This window comes from Aotus nancymaae, unplaced genomic scaffold, assembly GCF_030222135.1.
Source record: "Aotus nancymaae isolate 86718 unplaced genomic scaffold, 86718_ANA_hifiasm-v0.15.2.pri h1tg000036l, whole genome shotgun sequence".
NCBI classification, from domain to species: Eukaryota; Metazoa; Chordata; class Mammalia; order Primates; family Aotidae; genus Aotus; species Aotus nancymaae.
Genome location: NW_026988450.1, coordinates 70,441,653 through 70,457,574, shown reverse-complemented (window position 1 = coordinate 70,457,574; position 15,922 = coordinate 70,441,653).

The window sequence follows — 15,922 nt, the reverse complement described above, 5'->3', positions numbered from 1 at the left end:
TGAAATGGGAGAAATGCTGTTTTCTAAGAAATGTTTTTGTGTGTTCCTGCCCTGTGTGGTCACTCTTTGGTGACCCTGCCCACAATTTCAGCAGCATAGATGGCAGGCTTCCCTTCCTTATTGGCAAAATATTTAGAGACATCCTCAAGGCAGAAACTGGTAGAAAAAAAAAAAGAAATTTTCAGGTTTCTCTGTTCAAATAGGGGGCATGTTTAGTCACAGACTCTTCCTTGCAATGGTGTAAAGTCTTATTCCAGACCTCCTCTTTCTACTAAAGTGGTTCTGAGTATGTCTATTTGGGAGAACGGTCATAGCAGAATGGTGGTGTTATATGAGGTCAAAGGTGTCAACGGATGAGAGAATATCAGCTTATGAGCATCTTTTTAAATCTATAAAAGGATAAAATAATAGATGAAAAGAACCTCAGAGATCGTCAAGCCCTGAATAATACAGTTTAAGAAACAAAATTTCCAGAGAAACTTCTTGACCCCTGAGCTCATTCATCAGGATTCCGCCCAAGCATCTCCTCCTTTCAGAAGCTGCCTCTGCCCTCTTGTTAGCAGAGTTCACCATACCCTTCTGCAGTCCACCACTGGGACTAATACATACCTTAAATATTACCAATTTCTCTTTTCCATTACTTCAGGCTGATGTGATTTACCAAGGTGAGGCTTATAGCTCTCTGGAGAATCTATGGATATCTTTCATTTGGGAAAAAGGGTGTAATCTGTAAATCCTTGAAATTGTAAACAGAATTTTATATACAAGTCTACATCACCTCTACAATTTTCTTGGCTAGAATCCTTGAGAAGGAGAGTGTGATTCATAAAGGCTAAAAGATTCACTGCAATTGACCATTAATCCCTTGAAAACAACTAAGTCCATATCTCATTTATCTTCTTATTCTCCTGTCTTAGCTCAGTATTTGTCATATAACAAGCTCTCAAGTTTTTGTTTAATGAACAAATTAAAATTTGACCTATAGTTACTTGCTTAGTTGATGGCATAATCTGTGCTTAAAGGACATTTCTATTAAATGGATTATTTTTCCTTAAGTCATTATCAAAATTAAATTTAATGCATTTCTAACTTCCTTGTGCATTACCTCCACTATCTTTACAGTTTATTACCTAGGAAGTCTTAGCAGTATCTCTGAAACAAGATACAAGAAACAAAATTCAGTAGGCACTGCTACAATATTCAAAAAGGAATCTTTGACTTCAGGCCAAAAAAAAAAAAAAAAAATCCCAGCTCTTTCACTTTTTAGCTTTGAAGAGGCCCATGCCCAATCCTGTAATTTTCAGCATCTTCATCTCAATGGATATAATTACTCCAATTAATATTGACTTGCAAATATTAATTGACATGAACATAAAGTAACATATACAAATTTAAGGTCTTGTTAGAGAACAAAAAGTCTTAAAGTTACACCCATGCCTAAACTTATTATCCGTGAAACCCTACTTCTATTACAACTGATAATCTATGAAACCCCTATTCTACTACATGCAAGCACATCCCCTTCCATTCTGTTCTTTATGTTTTGTTTTAATAATTTTAATTTTGTTTTGTCTCATTATTTCTGGGAAAATTTCCTACTCAGGATAAAACCTTGGCCATAAAGCGGCAGTAGCCCAACTATGATTAAAAAGGTCTTTAGGCATAATTTTGTAAGATATTTTCATATGTATATATATTATAACGTGATTTTCTCTACTCTTAAGGACGTGGAAACAGTATCTCTCTGTCTTAAGGATATAGGTTTATAAGTTTGGAAATGATTGATTCTGAGGCTTTTCCAGAAAATCTAGTAATACCTCCTAAAAGATTGCAATAATTTATAAGTCATGAATACAAAAGTCTTCAGAATATTGTATAGGTCTGGGTAGTTTGCATCCCTGCTGTCTAGATTCTAATTTAAACTTGGAAAAAGTCTGTTGAGTAACTCTATTTATTCCCTTTTACTATGTCCACACTGCTTATTTTTACTCTAAATAGAATATACATGTAATACATCTACGTTTCTGTGAGTTAAAGGTGATTCCACATAAATATAATATTTAAGTCTGATCATGATCCCATGACTTTGGAAGAATAGATTTTTTTAAAAAACTTTCCATTTTATAAATAAATAAGTTACTCAAAAAATCTTAGAGATTTTATTGGCCTTAATTAGCTAGGAAATGACAGAAGATTCTTCTTGAATCTGTGTCCAAAGAGCTTTCTAATACATTGCAACAATCCTAAAGAATCCAACAAAAACACAAATATTACCGTATCACTTTCCTGATCAACGTCCTTCAGAAGCTCCTTATTGGACTCAGGTAAAGACTTGGCTCTTATTATGACCAATATATATTTTTATAATCAGGCTGGAGCTGATAACTAGAATTAAGTCTGAATGGCCTCTGTTGAGATGTGAACTGTCACTGTTATATTGACTTAAAAACAATTTTTCTCTGTGTCTGTTTATGTTATATTCTTCATCTTTGACATTCTCCTTGCTCATTAAAAATGTGGCTTAGAAAGATTTTATCTTTTATTAATCCTTTGGAAGACATACTTTGCTTCTAAGACATACTGTGCTTCTTTGTTTATTGAAAAGTTTCAATATTTATCACTTTGACTATTGCACCATTCTCAATTTTTTTTCTTTTTTTTTGAGATGGAGTCTTACTCTGTCACCTAGGCTGTAGTGCAATGGCACTATTTTGGCTCACTGCAACCTCTGCCTCCCAGGTTAAAGCAATTCTCCTGCCTAAGCCTCCTGAGTAGCTGGGATTATAGGTGCCCACCACCAAGCCCAGCTAATTTTTGTATTTTTAGTAGAGATGGCATTTCACCATGTTGGCCAGGCTGGTCTCAAACACCTGACCTCATGATCTGCCCGCCTCGGCCTGCCAAAAAGTGCTGGGATTACAGGCGTGAGCCACCACGTTTGGCTTAATCTACATGTCTCTTATGCTTGCTTTATTTCTCAAGGCTACATTCAACATAGTGTCTTCAGATCCATCTGTCCACTTACCAGTATCTTCCCCAGCTACATCTACTCTGTGATTTAATGCCTTTACTGAGGTTTAAATGTTATTGGATAAATTATTTTAGTTTTATTTTAAGTATTTAATTTCAAATGTGGTTGTACCTTCTTAGGATATGTACAATTTCTTTTCTCTTTTCTTTCCCTCTTTCTTTCTTTCTCTTTCTTTTCTTTCCCCCCTCCCCTCCCCTCCCCTCCTCCCTCCCCTCCTCTCCCCTCCCCCTTTCCCTCCTCTCCCCTCTCCTCCCCTCCCCTTCCCTCCCCTTCTCTTCCCTTCCCTTCCCTTCCCTTCCTTTTCCTTTCTTTTTGAGACAGAGTGTCACTCTGCTGCCCAGATTGGAGTGCAGTGGCATGATCTCAGCTCACTGCAACCTGTGCCTCCTGGGTTCAAGTGATTCTCCTGCCTCAGCATCCTGAGTAGCTGTGACTATAGGCATGTACCACCAAGCCAGGCTAATTTTTGTATTTTTAGTAGAGATGGAGTTATACTGTGTTGGCCAGGCTGGTCTCGAACTCCTGGCCTCAAAATATCTACCTCCCTGGCCTCCCAAAGTGCTGGGATTACAGGTGTGAACCACTGCACCTGGCTGATATGTAATTTTCTTTGTTTATTTCTCCTTTTGTTCTTCCAATCACATGAACCCATAAGAATTTACCCTTAGTGGGTTTTTTTCTGTTGTTGCTTATTTTGTTTGAGTCAGAATTTACTTTATCAAAGGTAATATGTTCTAGAACACTTTTTATATAATCTCTCTAGACATATTAAATAGTATCTGTCTAGAATGACATTTTATATTCATTTCTCTGACTTCACAGGTAGCATAAATGTGAATGCCAAGTATATACAAAAAAATACCCACACTTTAAAGAAATAGCTTCTATTTACCAAGATTACAGTAGAAAAAGAGAAATATTCTTGTTATCTGTCAAAGTGGTTGGCAGAATTTCTTTCTTTTATACATTCCTGAGAACACAGCTCTTTGAAAACCTCATCACCATCTATTGATATAATTTCCACACTTCCTGTTCCCTTGAACATGTTGAAACACAAGCCTCTGAGAAATTCACTGTAAACTCACCAAGCTTCACACCACATGCTTAACTTACTTTTCACTTACATCTTTATTTCTGGTTCCTAGCAATTTCTTTTTTTTCCTAATAAACACAACTATGAATTTTACATTTCACAATTTTCCACTGTGTAGGTTTTTTTGGCTACTTTTGGTAGGGGATATTCCCAATAATTTATCTTTTCTGAACTATGCTCCCAGTCTATAATTCTTTTTTTTTTCTTTTTTAAACAATATTATATCAATAGCTTTTATTTCATGAATTCTGGGGTGGCAAGGTCAGAAAAATCTACCATATAATTCATTCCATTGATAGGTTAGGGAAGAAAAAACAGTAAATCTCAATAGATATGGAAAAACGTTGGTAAAATCCAATGCATTTTTTATAGACATAATTCACACACCATAAAATTCACAATTAAAACTGTATAATTCAGGGTTTTTAAAAATTATGATTATGCTTTAAGTTCTGGGATACATGTGCAGAATGTGCAGGTTTGTTACATAGGTATATATGTGCAATGGTGGTGTGCTGCACCAATCAACCCGTTATCTACATTAGGTATTTCTCCTAATGCTATCCCTCACCTAACCCCCAATCCCCGACAGCCCCAGTGTGTGACGTTCCCCTCCCTGTGTCCACGTGTTCTTATTGTTCAACTCGCACTTATGAGTGAGAACATGCAGTGCTTGAATTTCTGTTCCTGTGTTACCTTGCTGAGAATGATGGTTTCCAGTTTCATCCATGTCCCTGCAAAGGACATGAATAGATCCTTTTTTATGGCTATATGGTATTCCATGGTGTATATGTGCCACATTTTCTTTATCCAGTCTCTATTATTGATGGGCATTGGGTTGGTTCCAAGTCTTTGCTATTGTGAACAGTGCTGCAATAAACATATGTGTCTTTATAGTAGAATGATTTATAATCCTTTGGGCATATACTCAGTAATGGGATTGCTGGGTCAAATGGTATTTATGGTTCTAGATCATTGAGGAATTGCCACACTGTATTCCACAATGGTTGAACTAGTTTACACTCCTACCAACAGTGTAAAAGTGTTCCTATTTCTCCACATCTTCTCCAGCATCTGTTGTTTCCTGACTTTTTAATGATTGCCATTCTAACTGGAATGAGACAGCATCTCATTGTGGTTTTGATTTGCATTTCTTTAATGACCAGTGATGATGAGCTTTTTTTCTGTATGTTTGTCAGCTGCATAAATGTCTTCTTTTTTTTTTTTTTTTTTGAGACGGCGTTTCGCTCATTACCCAGGCTGGAGTGCAATGGCGCGATCTCGGCTCACAGCAACCTCCGCCTCCTGGGTTCAGGCAATTCTCCTGCCTCAGCCTCCTGAGTAGCTGGGATTACAGGCACGCGCCACCATGCCCAGCTAATTTTTTTTTTGTATTAGTAGAGACGGGGTTTCACCATGTTGACCAGGATGGTCTCGATCTCTTGACCTCATGATCCACCCGCCTAAATGTCTTCTTTTGAGACGTGTCTGTTCGTATCCTTTGCCCACTTTTTGATGGTGCTAATTTTTTTACTTGTAAATATGTTTAAGTTCTTTGTAGATTCTGGATATTAGCCCTTTGTCAGATGGATAGATTGCAAATATTTTCTCCCATTCTGTAGGCTGCCTGTTCACTTCTTGATGCATAAGAAATCCCCTGGAGGGATTAAATAAGTAATTTGTTAAATAAGTAATTTGTTTTGATAAATATTTTAAATAGTTAAATAATTTGTTTTGATACATATTTTAAAATATTAACTTCCCTTTGTAGAGAATGGATGATTGAAAAGTAGGGATACAAATCTACAATTCTTTTATTTAAAAAATCAGCTGCAAATAACTCCTACTGCTTTGTAAATTTGTTTATAATTTCCTTAGGATTGCATTTTGCAATTATCTTTTGTGTTGGAAGAGTAGCCATGAATTGGTGGGAAGGTTGAAAATGGATACACGATATATATATGCTCTTAACCAAACGCTTTTTGTTAGGGTAAATGTTATGGTGTGTTTCCCCTTTTATGATGCTGCCCTATTATGATATGCTATGCCTGGTAAAAAAGACCGCTGATTCAGACAACATGGTCTTATTTGGACACTGCCTTATGCATAAACAGCTTAGGTCTTGTTCTTATTCAACTGGAAATTTATAATAATAGTAGAGCCAGAATATTAAATGGTTCAATCTGTGTGATTCCTGGAGCATGCATGGTAAACGTGCAATAAATATCACACTTTCAATATGGAGAGGATTTTTTTTTCTTTTTATCTAAGTATAGAATACTGCATTTTATTTATCTGCACTTCAGATTTTATTTTATTAGTTTTGATGTAATGTTCCACATGTATTTATGTACCATATAAACAACTATCACACAGGAGAAAGAGTGACTTATCTCTCTGATCCAGAGAACAGAATTGGACAGAATTAAAGAATTAAGGATTTGACTGAATGCAAGAAACACTTTAGGTCATTAAACTAATCACCCCCCACCAGCAAAAAAAAAAAAAAAAAAAACTAAATTGAACTGTTTTATGAAATCATGGTCTTTCAGTTATTATACATATTTAAGGATAGCTAAGGGAACATCAATAAAGAACATGTAGTGTAATATTATTAATAATAATGATTACTTAGATCTCAAAAAATCTTTGTAAATCATTATTATCTTTTATTTTATTTTATTTTATTGAGACAGAATCCCACTCTGTCGCCAGGCTGGAGTGCAGTGGCGTGATCGTGGCTCACTGAAATCTCTGCTTCCTGGGTTCAAGTAATTCTCCTGCCTCAGCCTCCTGAGTAGCTGAGATTGCAGGCACATGCCACCACGCCCAGCTAATTTTCATATTTTTAGTAGAGACGGGGTTTCACTATGTTGATCAGGATGGTTTCAATCTATTGACTTCATGATCCTCCTGTCTTGGCCACCCAAAATTCTGGGATTACAGGCATGAGCCACTGTGCCCAACCTGTAAGTTGTTTTTTATATCATTTTATTATCAGAAATTTTAGTAAAAAGTATTGATAAGGATTCTGAAAAATCTTCTTAGACATCAGAGAATTATTATATCTGATTCAGCCAGATCTTAGTGCTTAAAGTATTTTATAACACTTTATTCTTGTTCTTTATCATTTTTGTAATGACTCTATTAACTTATAAGAACTTAATTCAAAAAAAGTTTCTGTTTTTGCCTAAACATGTTCTATAGAGCTTTCTGTGTTTTTCTTAAAATTATTTATTAATATTGAATAAAAATCTAGAAATCGGAGCTAATATGCCTGGATATCATAGATGTGTTGTATTTCTTCTTAGGCCTCCAATTTCCCTATTATGCCAGAATCTATTTTCCAAAAATCGCCACAAGAATATGTCTCATCTCATAAGCTCTTCCAGGAGCTTGCCACATTTCCCTCACTGGACAGACTCTATACTCCTTTCCTTTGAATGTGGATGAATCTTAGTGGGGTGACTCAACCAATAAAATGTGGCAGAAATGGCATAGTGGGACTTCCAAGGCTTGATTAGAAGAGCCCCACAGCTTCTGCCAATCTCTCTTCATATATGTACCTTTTCAATTCTGAGTGGAGGTGTAAGAACATTCACTTCCTCGAAGCCATCATGATAGAGAGAATACGAAGATGTCAAGAATGCCTAGAGAAAGAGATGCCCAAGGAGCTCCACCTGCTTCAGCTTCCAGCTGTTTAGTTATTACTATATATGTGAGTCAACAAATACTCAGAGGATTCTAGTTTCTACCATTGTCTGACTGCTACCACCTAAGAGACCTCAAGTAAGAATCAGCTAGCTGATCCCAGTCAACTCCTAGAAACATGAGAGATAATAATAAAGCAATCATTGTTGTTTGAAGCCACTAGTTTGGGGACGTTTTGTTATGTAGCAAGGGATCACCAGAACACTTATTTTTAATTAGTGTTAATTAATCACTAAAATCAGTTTTAGCAGTAAAACTAACACCCAATTTTTAAAATAAGATTTTAGGTATAACCTTAATTCATAAAACAACTAAAAGGAAATCCACTGTAACGGATGAACCGTCATTCCCTTTGGGATGCCACAAAATATAGAATGGAAGCTACTAGAGTATCTATCTATAAGCTTCCTTTAAATACTAATGTTGTGTAATTATTTGTAAAGGACTGAAATAAAATGGAATGTTGGACTAAATCAGGCATATGACCATATTTGACTAACTTTTAGAGAACCAATTCTTCCACCATTAAAAACTATAAAATCTGGGTAAAAGGCAAAAATGAAAGTTAAAAAGGAATAACTGTATAAGACACCAGAGAGAAATCAAGGCAGGCAGGGAATCAAAACAATAGTCTGGAAATAAAGAAGCAAAGTACTTTGAGAAGTGATGTAAGGCAGAAGACTTTGGGATGGTATCCCCAAACTGCTGAAGGAAAATAACTATAATATTGTACAATGTTATTATTGGAGAAGGTTAGGGAAAATGCCCAGGAGATCTCTCTGAATTATTTTTTACAAGTGCCTGTAAATCTACAATTACCTTAAAGTAAAAATTTGACTGATAAACAATACAAACCCATAAATTTGATAAATCCCTGACTTTTATCAAGAAATAAAGTCACAAAACATCAGTATCAAAAACTAAAACTAACACATCCTTAGATGGCTCACAGATCACAAAGTAATAAGAAGACATTAAGGAAGACTTCATTGTAATACATCTGACAATTTAGATTAAAACACAACTTACTGAAGCTAACACAGAAAGAAATAGCAGAAGTGAATGAAGTTGCTGAATTCTTAACTGAAAACATTTTGGAAAGAAATCTCAAGCACCAAATGTCTTCATTGGTGAATTCTACCAAACTTTTAAGAGAAGGATAACATCAATCCTGAACAAACTCTTCCAGAAAATAGAAAAATAAAAAACACTTGCCAACTTATTTTATGGATCATACATGACCTTAATGCAAAACTTGACAAAAACCATGCAAAAAAGAAAAAATAAATTATAGGTCAACATCTCTAATAAATATGAACACAACAAATTCCAAACAACATATTAGAAAATTAAAGCCAGAAATATAGAAAAGCAACACTATATTATGATCACATTGAATTTATTTCAGAAATGAAATGTTGGTTTAACATTTGGAAATAAATCACAAATTAAGAAAAAAAGATAAAAACCATGTGAAGTTTTCAATAGATAAGTAAAAAACATCAAAAACATCAAATATCTTAGAGTAAATTCAATAAAAATCACTCCATACTTCTACAGTGAAACTATAAAATATTACTAAAAGAAAAAAATGTTTTAAAGATCTAAAAGATGAAAATATATGCCAGGTACATACAATGGAAAACTTATTATTTTAAAGATGTCAATTATCCCCAAATTGATTTATAGAATCAATACAACTCTAAATATAAATCCCGTATGCCTCTTTTAATAGAAATTAGAAAGATAATTTCATTTCCAAAATATATAGAAATCCAAAGATTTAAAAATATCAAAGAAAATCTAAAAGAAGAACAATGTTGGAAAACATTGTTTTATACCTGTGCTGGCAGGTCTAAAAATAAAGCAGCAGCAACAAAACATTAATTAAAAACCATAATTTTCACATGAAGATAGACAAATAGACAAATGGAAAATGATAAAATACCCAGAAATAGACCTAAACATTGTCATTCATTTATAGAAAAATGACCATAGCAGTATAGCGGGAAAGAGGAATCTTTTTGATAAAGGGCTTAACTGTACAGACTTAGGAAAAAATTAATTTAACACTTTCCTCATACCATACACCAAAATTTATTCCTTATGTACCTTAGACCTAACATAACTGCACAACTTCTAAAAGAAAAGACAGAGGAAAATATTAATGGTCTTGGATTAGGCAAATATTTCTTCCCCCCGAGATGGAGTCTTGTTCTATCGCCTGTCACCCAGGGTGGAGTGCAGTGGTGTGATTTTGGCTAACTGCAAGCTTCGCCTCCCGGTGATTCTCCTGCCTCAGCCTCCTGAGTAGCTCTGATTACAGGCGCGCACCACCACACCCAACTAATTTTTGTATTTTTCGTAGAGACAGGTTTCACCATATTGGTCAGGCTGGTCTCGAACTTCTGACCTTAAGTGATCCCCCCGTCTCAGCCTCCCAAAGTGCTGGGATTAATTGAGTGAGCCATCGCACCCGGCCAGATTTCTTAAAGGAGAGTACACACACACACACACACACACACACACACACACACACACACACAAACACACGAACAATTGCTAGCCATAGAAAGATTGATAAATTAGATTTAATTGAAATTAATAATTTTTACTCATCAAAAGGCATCAGTAAGAGAGTTAAATGCAAACTACATAGTGAAAGGAAGGTATTTTCAATCACATATCTGACAAAGAACTTGTATCCAGAAAATATAATTAAATTCTACAAATTAGACAAATACAACAGCTTAATTTAAACACATCAAAGGGCTCCAATAGGCAGTTCACAAGTGAGGTCATCCAAGTAGCCAAAAATCACAAGAAAATGTGTTAAATGAGACTGATAAGATATGAACACAAATATTAATAGTAACACAAGGCAGAGTGCTGTGAACAACATAAGGATGACAAAGCAGACCAGCAACAGTCTTGAAGGGAGAGGTGGCATCTGAGTTGGGCTTGGAAGTGTCAGTAAAATTTCAACCAGTATAGATAAGAAATATAATTCCAAGGAATAAGTTTTGGTGTATGGTGTGAGGTAGCTCATGCCTGTAATCCCAATACTTTGGGAGGCTGAGGTTGGTGGATCACCTGAGGTTGGGAGTTCGAGACCAGCCTGGCCAACATGGTGAAGCCCCGTCTTTATTAAAAATACAAAAATTAGCCAGGCATGGTGGCGTGTACCTGTAATCCCAGCTACTTGGGAAGCTGAGGCAGGAGAATTGCTTGAACCCAGGAGATGGAGGTTGCAGTGAGCCAAGATCGCACCATTGTACTCCAGCCTGGGAGACAAGAGTGAAACTCTGTCTCATAAGAAAGAAAAGAAAAGAAAAGAAAAGGAAAGAAAGAAATATAATTTCAGCAGAAAAGAAAAAAAGTTCAAAAACCTGTGTAAGTATGAAAATGTAAGTGCTGGTGTGTGTCCTTTATGTTAAAATGCAAAGTATGAATATGATGTATGCGAAAACTTAGATGTGGCCTCTCCAGTCCAGCATTTGAATTTATTGTCACTGAAACATCAATAACTTGAGCATGAAGAGTTAGAAATCTACCAGATAATTTCGAGTGTCAGAATATGACTTCAATAATAGTTTCTCTAATCACAATTTCAGGGTTTGGGAAATCATAAACTGCATGTCAGTGGTCAGTGTGTTAAGAAGGAAGCAAGAAATTGACAAAATTGGAAAGTATTTCTAATATAAGAATATAAAGGCCCTGGTGCGGTGACTCACGCCTGTAATCCCAGCACTTTGGGAGACCTAGGCAGGTGCATCACAAGGTCGGAAGATCGAGACCATCCTGGCTAACACAGTGAAACCTGAAACCGTGTCTCTACTAAAAATACAAAAAATTAGCCAGGCATGGTGGTGTGCACCTGTAGTCCCAGCTACTCGAGGGGCTGAGGCAGGAGGATCCCTTGAACCCAGGGGGCAGGGGTTGCAGTGAGCCGAGATCATGCCACTGCACTCCATCCTGGGTGACACAGTAAGACTCCATCTCAAAAAAAAAAAAAAAAGAATACATAGGATAATTTTTGTTGAAATGTAGTGCTCATGCCTAGAAGCAGTAGGCAATAGAACTTGAATAACAGCTTGAAATTAGTTTGCAGAGGGTCAGGAAGTCTAGGCTAAGGATTTAATGTTATAGTGATGAACATGAGTGACTGGTGGCTTTCAAACAGGGAAATGATATAGCAACCATCACATTTAAGGACAACTGACCTGGCATTGAACAAGAGAATAGATCTTCTCCAACAATCACTAAAGAAGGCCAGGGCACAAGTAATTACACAGTATGTGATTTTTACATGGGTGTCTCTTCCTGCACATCAAGAATCCAAGAGAACTCAATTCTGTAGGTAGTAGAACCAGGCCTGCTCTCTACCCCAATCATCCGGGGTCTTCAGGCATGACAGCCAGTGAGAAAGCTTGCTAAGTAACAGGCCAAATCTGTGTAACATAAACAGATTCATGTGCATGGCTCAAGTCATGCAGCAGGGGCTTGCCAGTGTTATCCTAGAAATAGGCTGCATCACAGGGGGCCATCTCTGCTTAAGCTGTGATTTAGGGCAGGGGGTAAGAGTGTTGTCACAGAATGGAGGATAGGACAGGGAACAGAGAAGAGAGAGGGAAGGAAACATTGTTGTAAAAAAGCTTCTTTGTGACTTTGCCTGATGTTATGACTCTGGCAAGTCTCCCAAAAATGATTTTAGGAACTGTACTTCAGGTCATCTTCCTCGTAGTGGTTGTTTTAAAAATTCTTGGAGGATGCTTTTTGCTGTCTCCACAGCGTGAGCCCTGGGCAATGGGCCAAAGTTGTTTTAAATCTCAGTTGAAAATTCTGGCTCTTTGCATGCGAATATGTGCCAAAAGGAAGTCTAATAACTTATCAAGTTAAGGCACCTCAGGGAGGTCCAGAAGCAGGAATTTTTGAGAAGGGGTTTAGGGAAGAAGGTTATTAACCCTTGACCTGACCGTAGCCCTTTTCGAGCTACTATTTGTATTTGGTTAGTTGAACAATTTTTTTTTTTTTTCAGCAAGGACAATCACCCTAACAGTCCTGAGGCCTAGGTTAATTCACTGAAACTTTTAAATTAATTGTGTCACTGACCAACTGCAATGATCACTCTAAGCTTCAATTTTATCTTCTGTAAAATAGAAATAATATGAGTCTGGTATGTCTTATTATTATGTCTTTAAAGTGAAAGTTCTGGCTGGGTGCGGCAGCTCACACCTATAATCTCAGCACTATGGGAGGCCAAGGCGGGTGGATCACAGGAGGCCAGGAGTTCGAGACCAGCCTGGCCAACATGGTGAAACCCTGTCTCTACTAAAAATACAAAAATTAGCAGGGCGTGGTGGTGCACGTCTATATTCCCAGCTACTCGAGAGGCTGAGGTGGGAGAATCACTTGAATCCGGGAGGCAGAGGTTGCAGTAAGCCAAGATCCTACCACTGCACTCCAGCCTGGGCGACAGAGAGAGACTCTGTCTTAAATAAATAAAGTGAAAGTTCTGTAAAAGAGCATGAAATACATTCATCTCAGCAAATTATTTACCAAGCACCTCTTGTTTACTATACTAACAGCTGCAAGGAATTTAAGAACTATTTAGGACACAATTTCCAGTTTCCAGGAGATAAAGATGTGACCTAGAAAGCAGAGTATGCCAAATTCCACGTACACTGATGTAGGAGATACCGTGGTGTGGCACTTACATTTCTACTCCCACCTCCCATCTTTTTGGGAAAGAAGCGCTCATTCTCCCAGATACTGGGAGTGTTGATATCTGACAGTTCACAGCTAAATCCTTCCTCTCTGCTACTGCCATAAACAGGAGACAGGCACCTTGCCCAAGGTCCTCATATCCAGTGACTGTCACCCAGGCTGGAGTGCAGTGGCACGATCATCTTGGCTCACTGCAACCTCCACCTCCTGGATTCAAGCAATTTTCCTGCCTAGGCCTCCCAAGTAGCTGGGATTAGAGGTGTGTGCTACCACACCTGGCTAATTTTTCTACTTTTAGTAGAGATGGCGTTTCACTATGTTGGCCAGGCTGGTCTCAAACTCCTGAACTCAGACGATCCACCTGTCTCAGCCTCCAAAAGTGTTGGGATTACAGGCGTGAGCCGCCACACCCAGCATATGTGGAGATTTTTTTACCCAAGAAATGGTGGAAGAGACAGGAGGGAAAAAAGTATTTATTGCTATATTAGGAAAGAATAGAGTATCTGAACACTCGGAGACAAGTGAGATATGTGTCTGAAAAGTGAAGCTCAGAGAGCCTGGCCGTTGTGACTGCACCATTCATGGGATACTAAGGATCAGAATGAAGAGGATGAGGGTATAGAATGGACAGTCCTAAAGCCCAGCCTTCGAGTAACACAAAATCAGATGGGAAAAGGAAAGCGTATTAAAGATGTATTTAGTAGAGGGGTTATACAACATAGGCTGTGTTTTCAAAGAATGATCTAGAAGCTAAAACAATAAAGTGCTCTAAAAAGTAAGACATTTTTATGACACTTAATAACCTCAAACCATATAGGAAATGAAAAAGCTTCCAAATAAAATGAAGATAAATGTATCTTAAATATTGAAGCAGGTTGAAAAGTATAATTCCAATATCTGGAGTATGTTTTTTGTTGTTTTTTTAAACTTAATAATTATTCAAGACTAGGTTTAGGATCACTGCAGGAGAGAGCGAGAAAAACGAAGGGAGAAAGGGAGGAGGAGAACAGAACAAAGGGATAGACTCTGTCTTTCTCTCCCTTTCTCCCTCTTTTTCCCTTTTACTATTACTTTTACCCCATGACATTTTATGTTATAGGACCACAGATACCCAGTTCTGTTGCCTCAAAAAGTAGTCAGCAAATTGGGCGCTCTAGAATTCCAACCTAGAACATATACCGAGTCAGTCATGGCTGGCTCATATCACATCTTGAGGTTGAAACTCATCTCTGTGACTTATTATCATTTAGACAAATCACTTCAGTTCTATAATTCTCACTTTCTTAATTTGTAGAAGATGGATTATAATGAAAATTTAAGAGAACATTATATAAAGTGCTTTGCAGTACCTGGTGCATAATAAACAACTTATAAATGTAGCCATCACTACTAGTTGTGCCACTAAGGGTTTAGGTGACTTTGGGAAAAGTTTTTTTGCATCTGTGGACTTCAAATTCCTCATCTAAAACAATTAGAGGTTTTCATAGACACAGGAACATCAGACACTGGGGCCTCTCAGGGGGTAGGAGGCAAGGGAAGGGAGAGCATTAGGACAAATACTTAAGGCATGCAGGGCTTAAAACCTAGGTGATGGCTTGATAGGTGTGGCAAACCACCATGGCACATGTATGTAACAAACCTGCCTGTTCTGCACATGTATCCTGGAACTTAAAGTAAAATTTAAAAAATATTAGATTTTTTTTCTCTTTTTCCAGTTATTACCTATTACCATTTCAGTGGGAAGTTTCACATATGGTTTTCTTCAAAACTAAATAAAAATAAAAACACAAATTAGTTTTTCTTGACTCAACAAGACAGATATACTCAATGAACACACTTTCCAGAGATGGGTAAGGGACTTCAAAAAGGGAGAATAAGATGTAATTGATTTTAGTTTATATCACAGCTAGGGTCTAATTCAGAACTGTCTATTTAAAGCACATTGTTCTTTGAGACTCTGTGAGTGTTGGATATGACAAATGTTGTTTCCCCCTACCCCCGACCAAGGAAAAAGATAGTATCTACTCCAACTAGTCAAAAAACATTTGCATCCCTTGCTGCTTAGTTTTGAGCTAGAGCCAAGGATTCTTAAAGTTTCTTTCTCAAGGCACCTAGCTGCTTTTGGTGAAATACTGCAGTAATCAGGCTCTGGCTCAAACCTAATCTATGAACAGATTCTTGTTCCTCTGCTGTGCCTCCAATATTTTCATCCTGGTGTCAGGAAAAGCTCCAGAGGCATCCAATATGTCAACACATCAACACAACTTGGTATTGAGGCCCCAACAGACGGTAAACAATGGCTAAGCTTGCTGGGGCAGAATGAGGACAGAATCCCTTCCTCAGTTCCCACCCTAATCCCA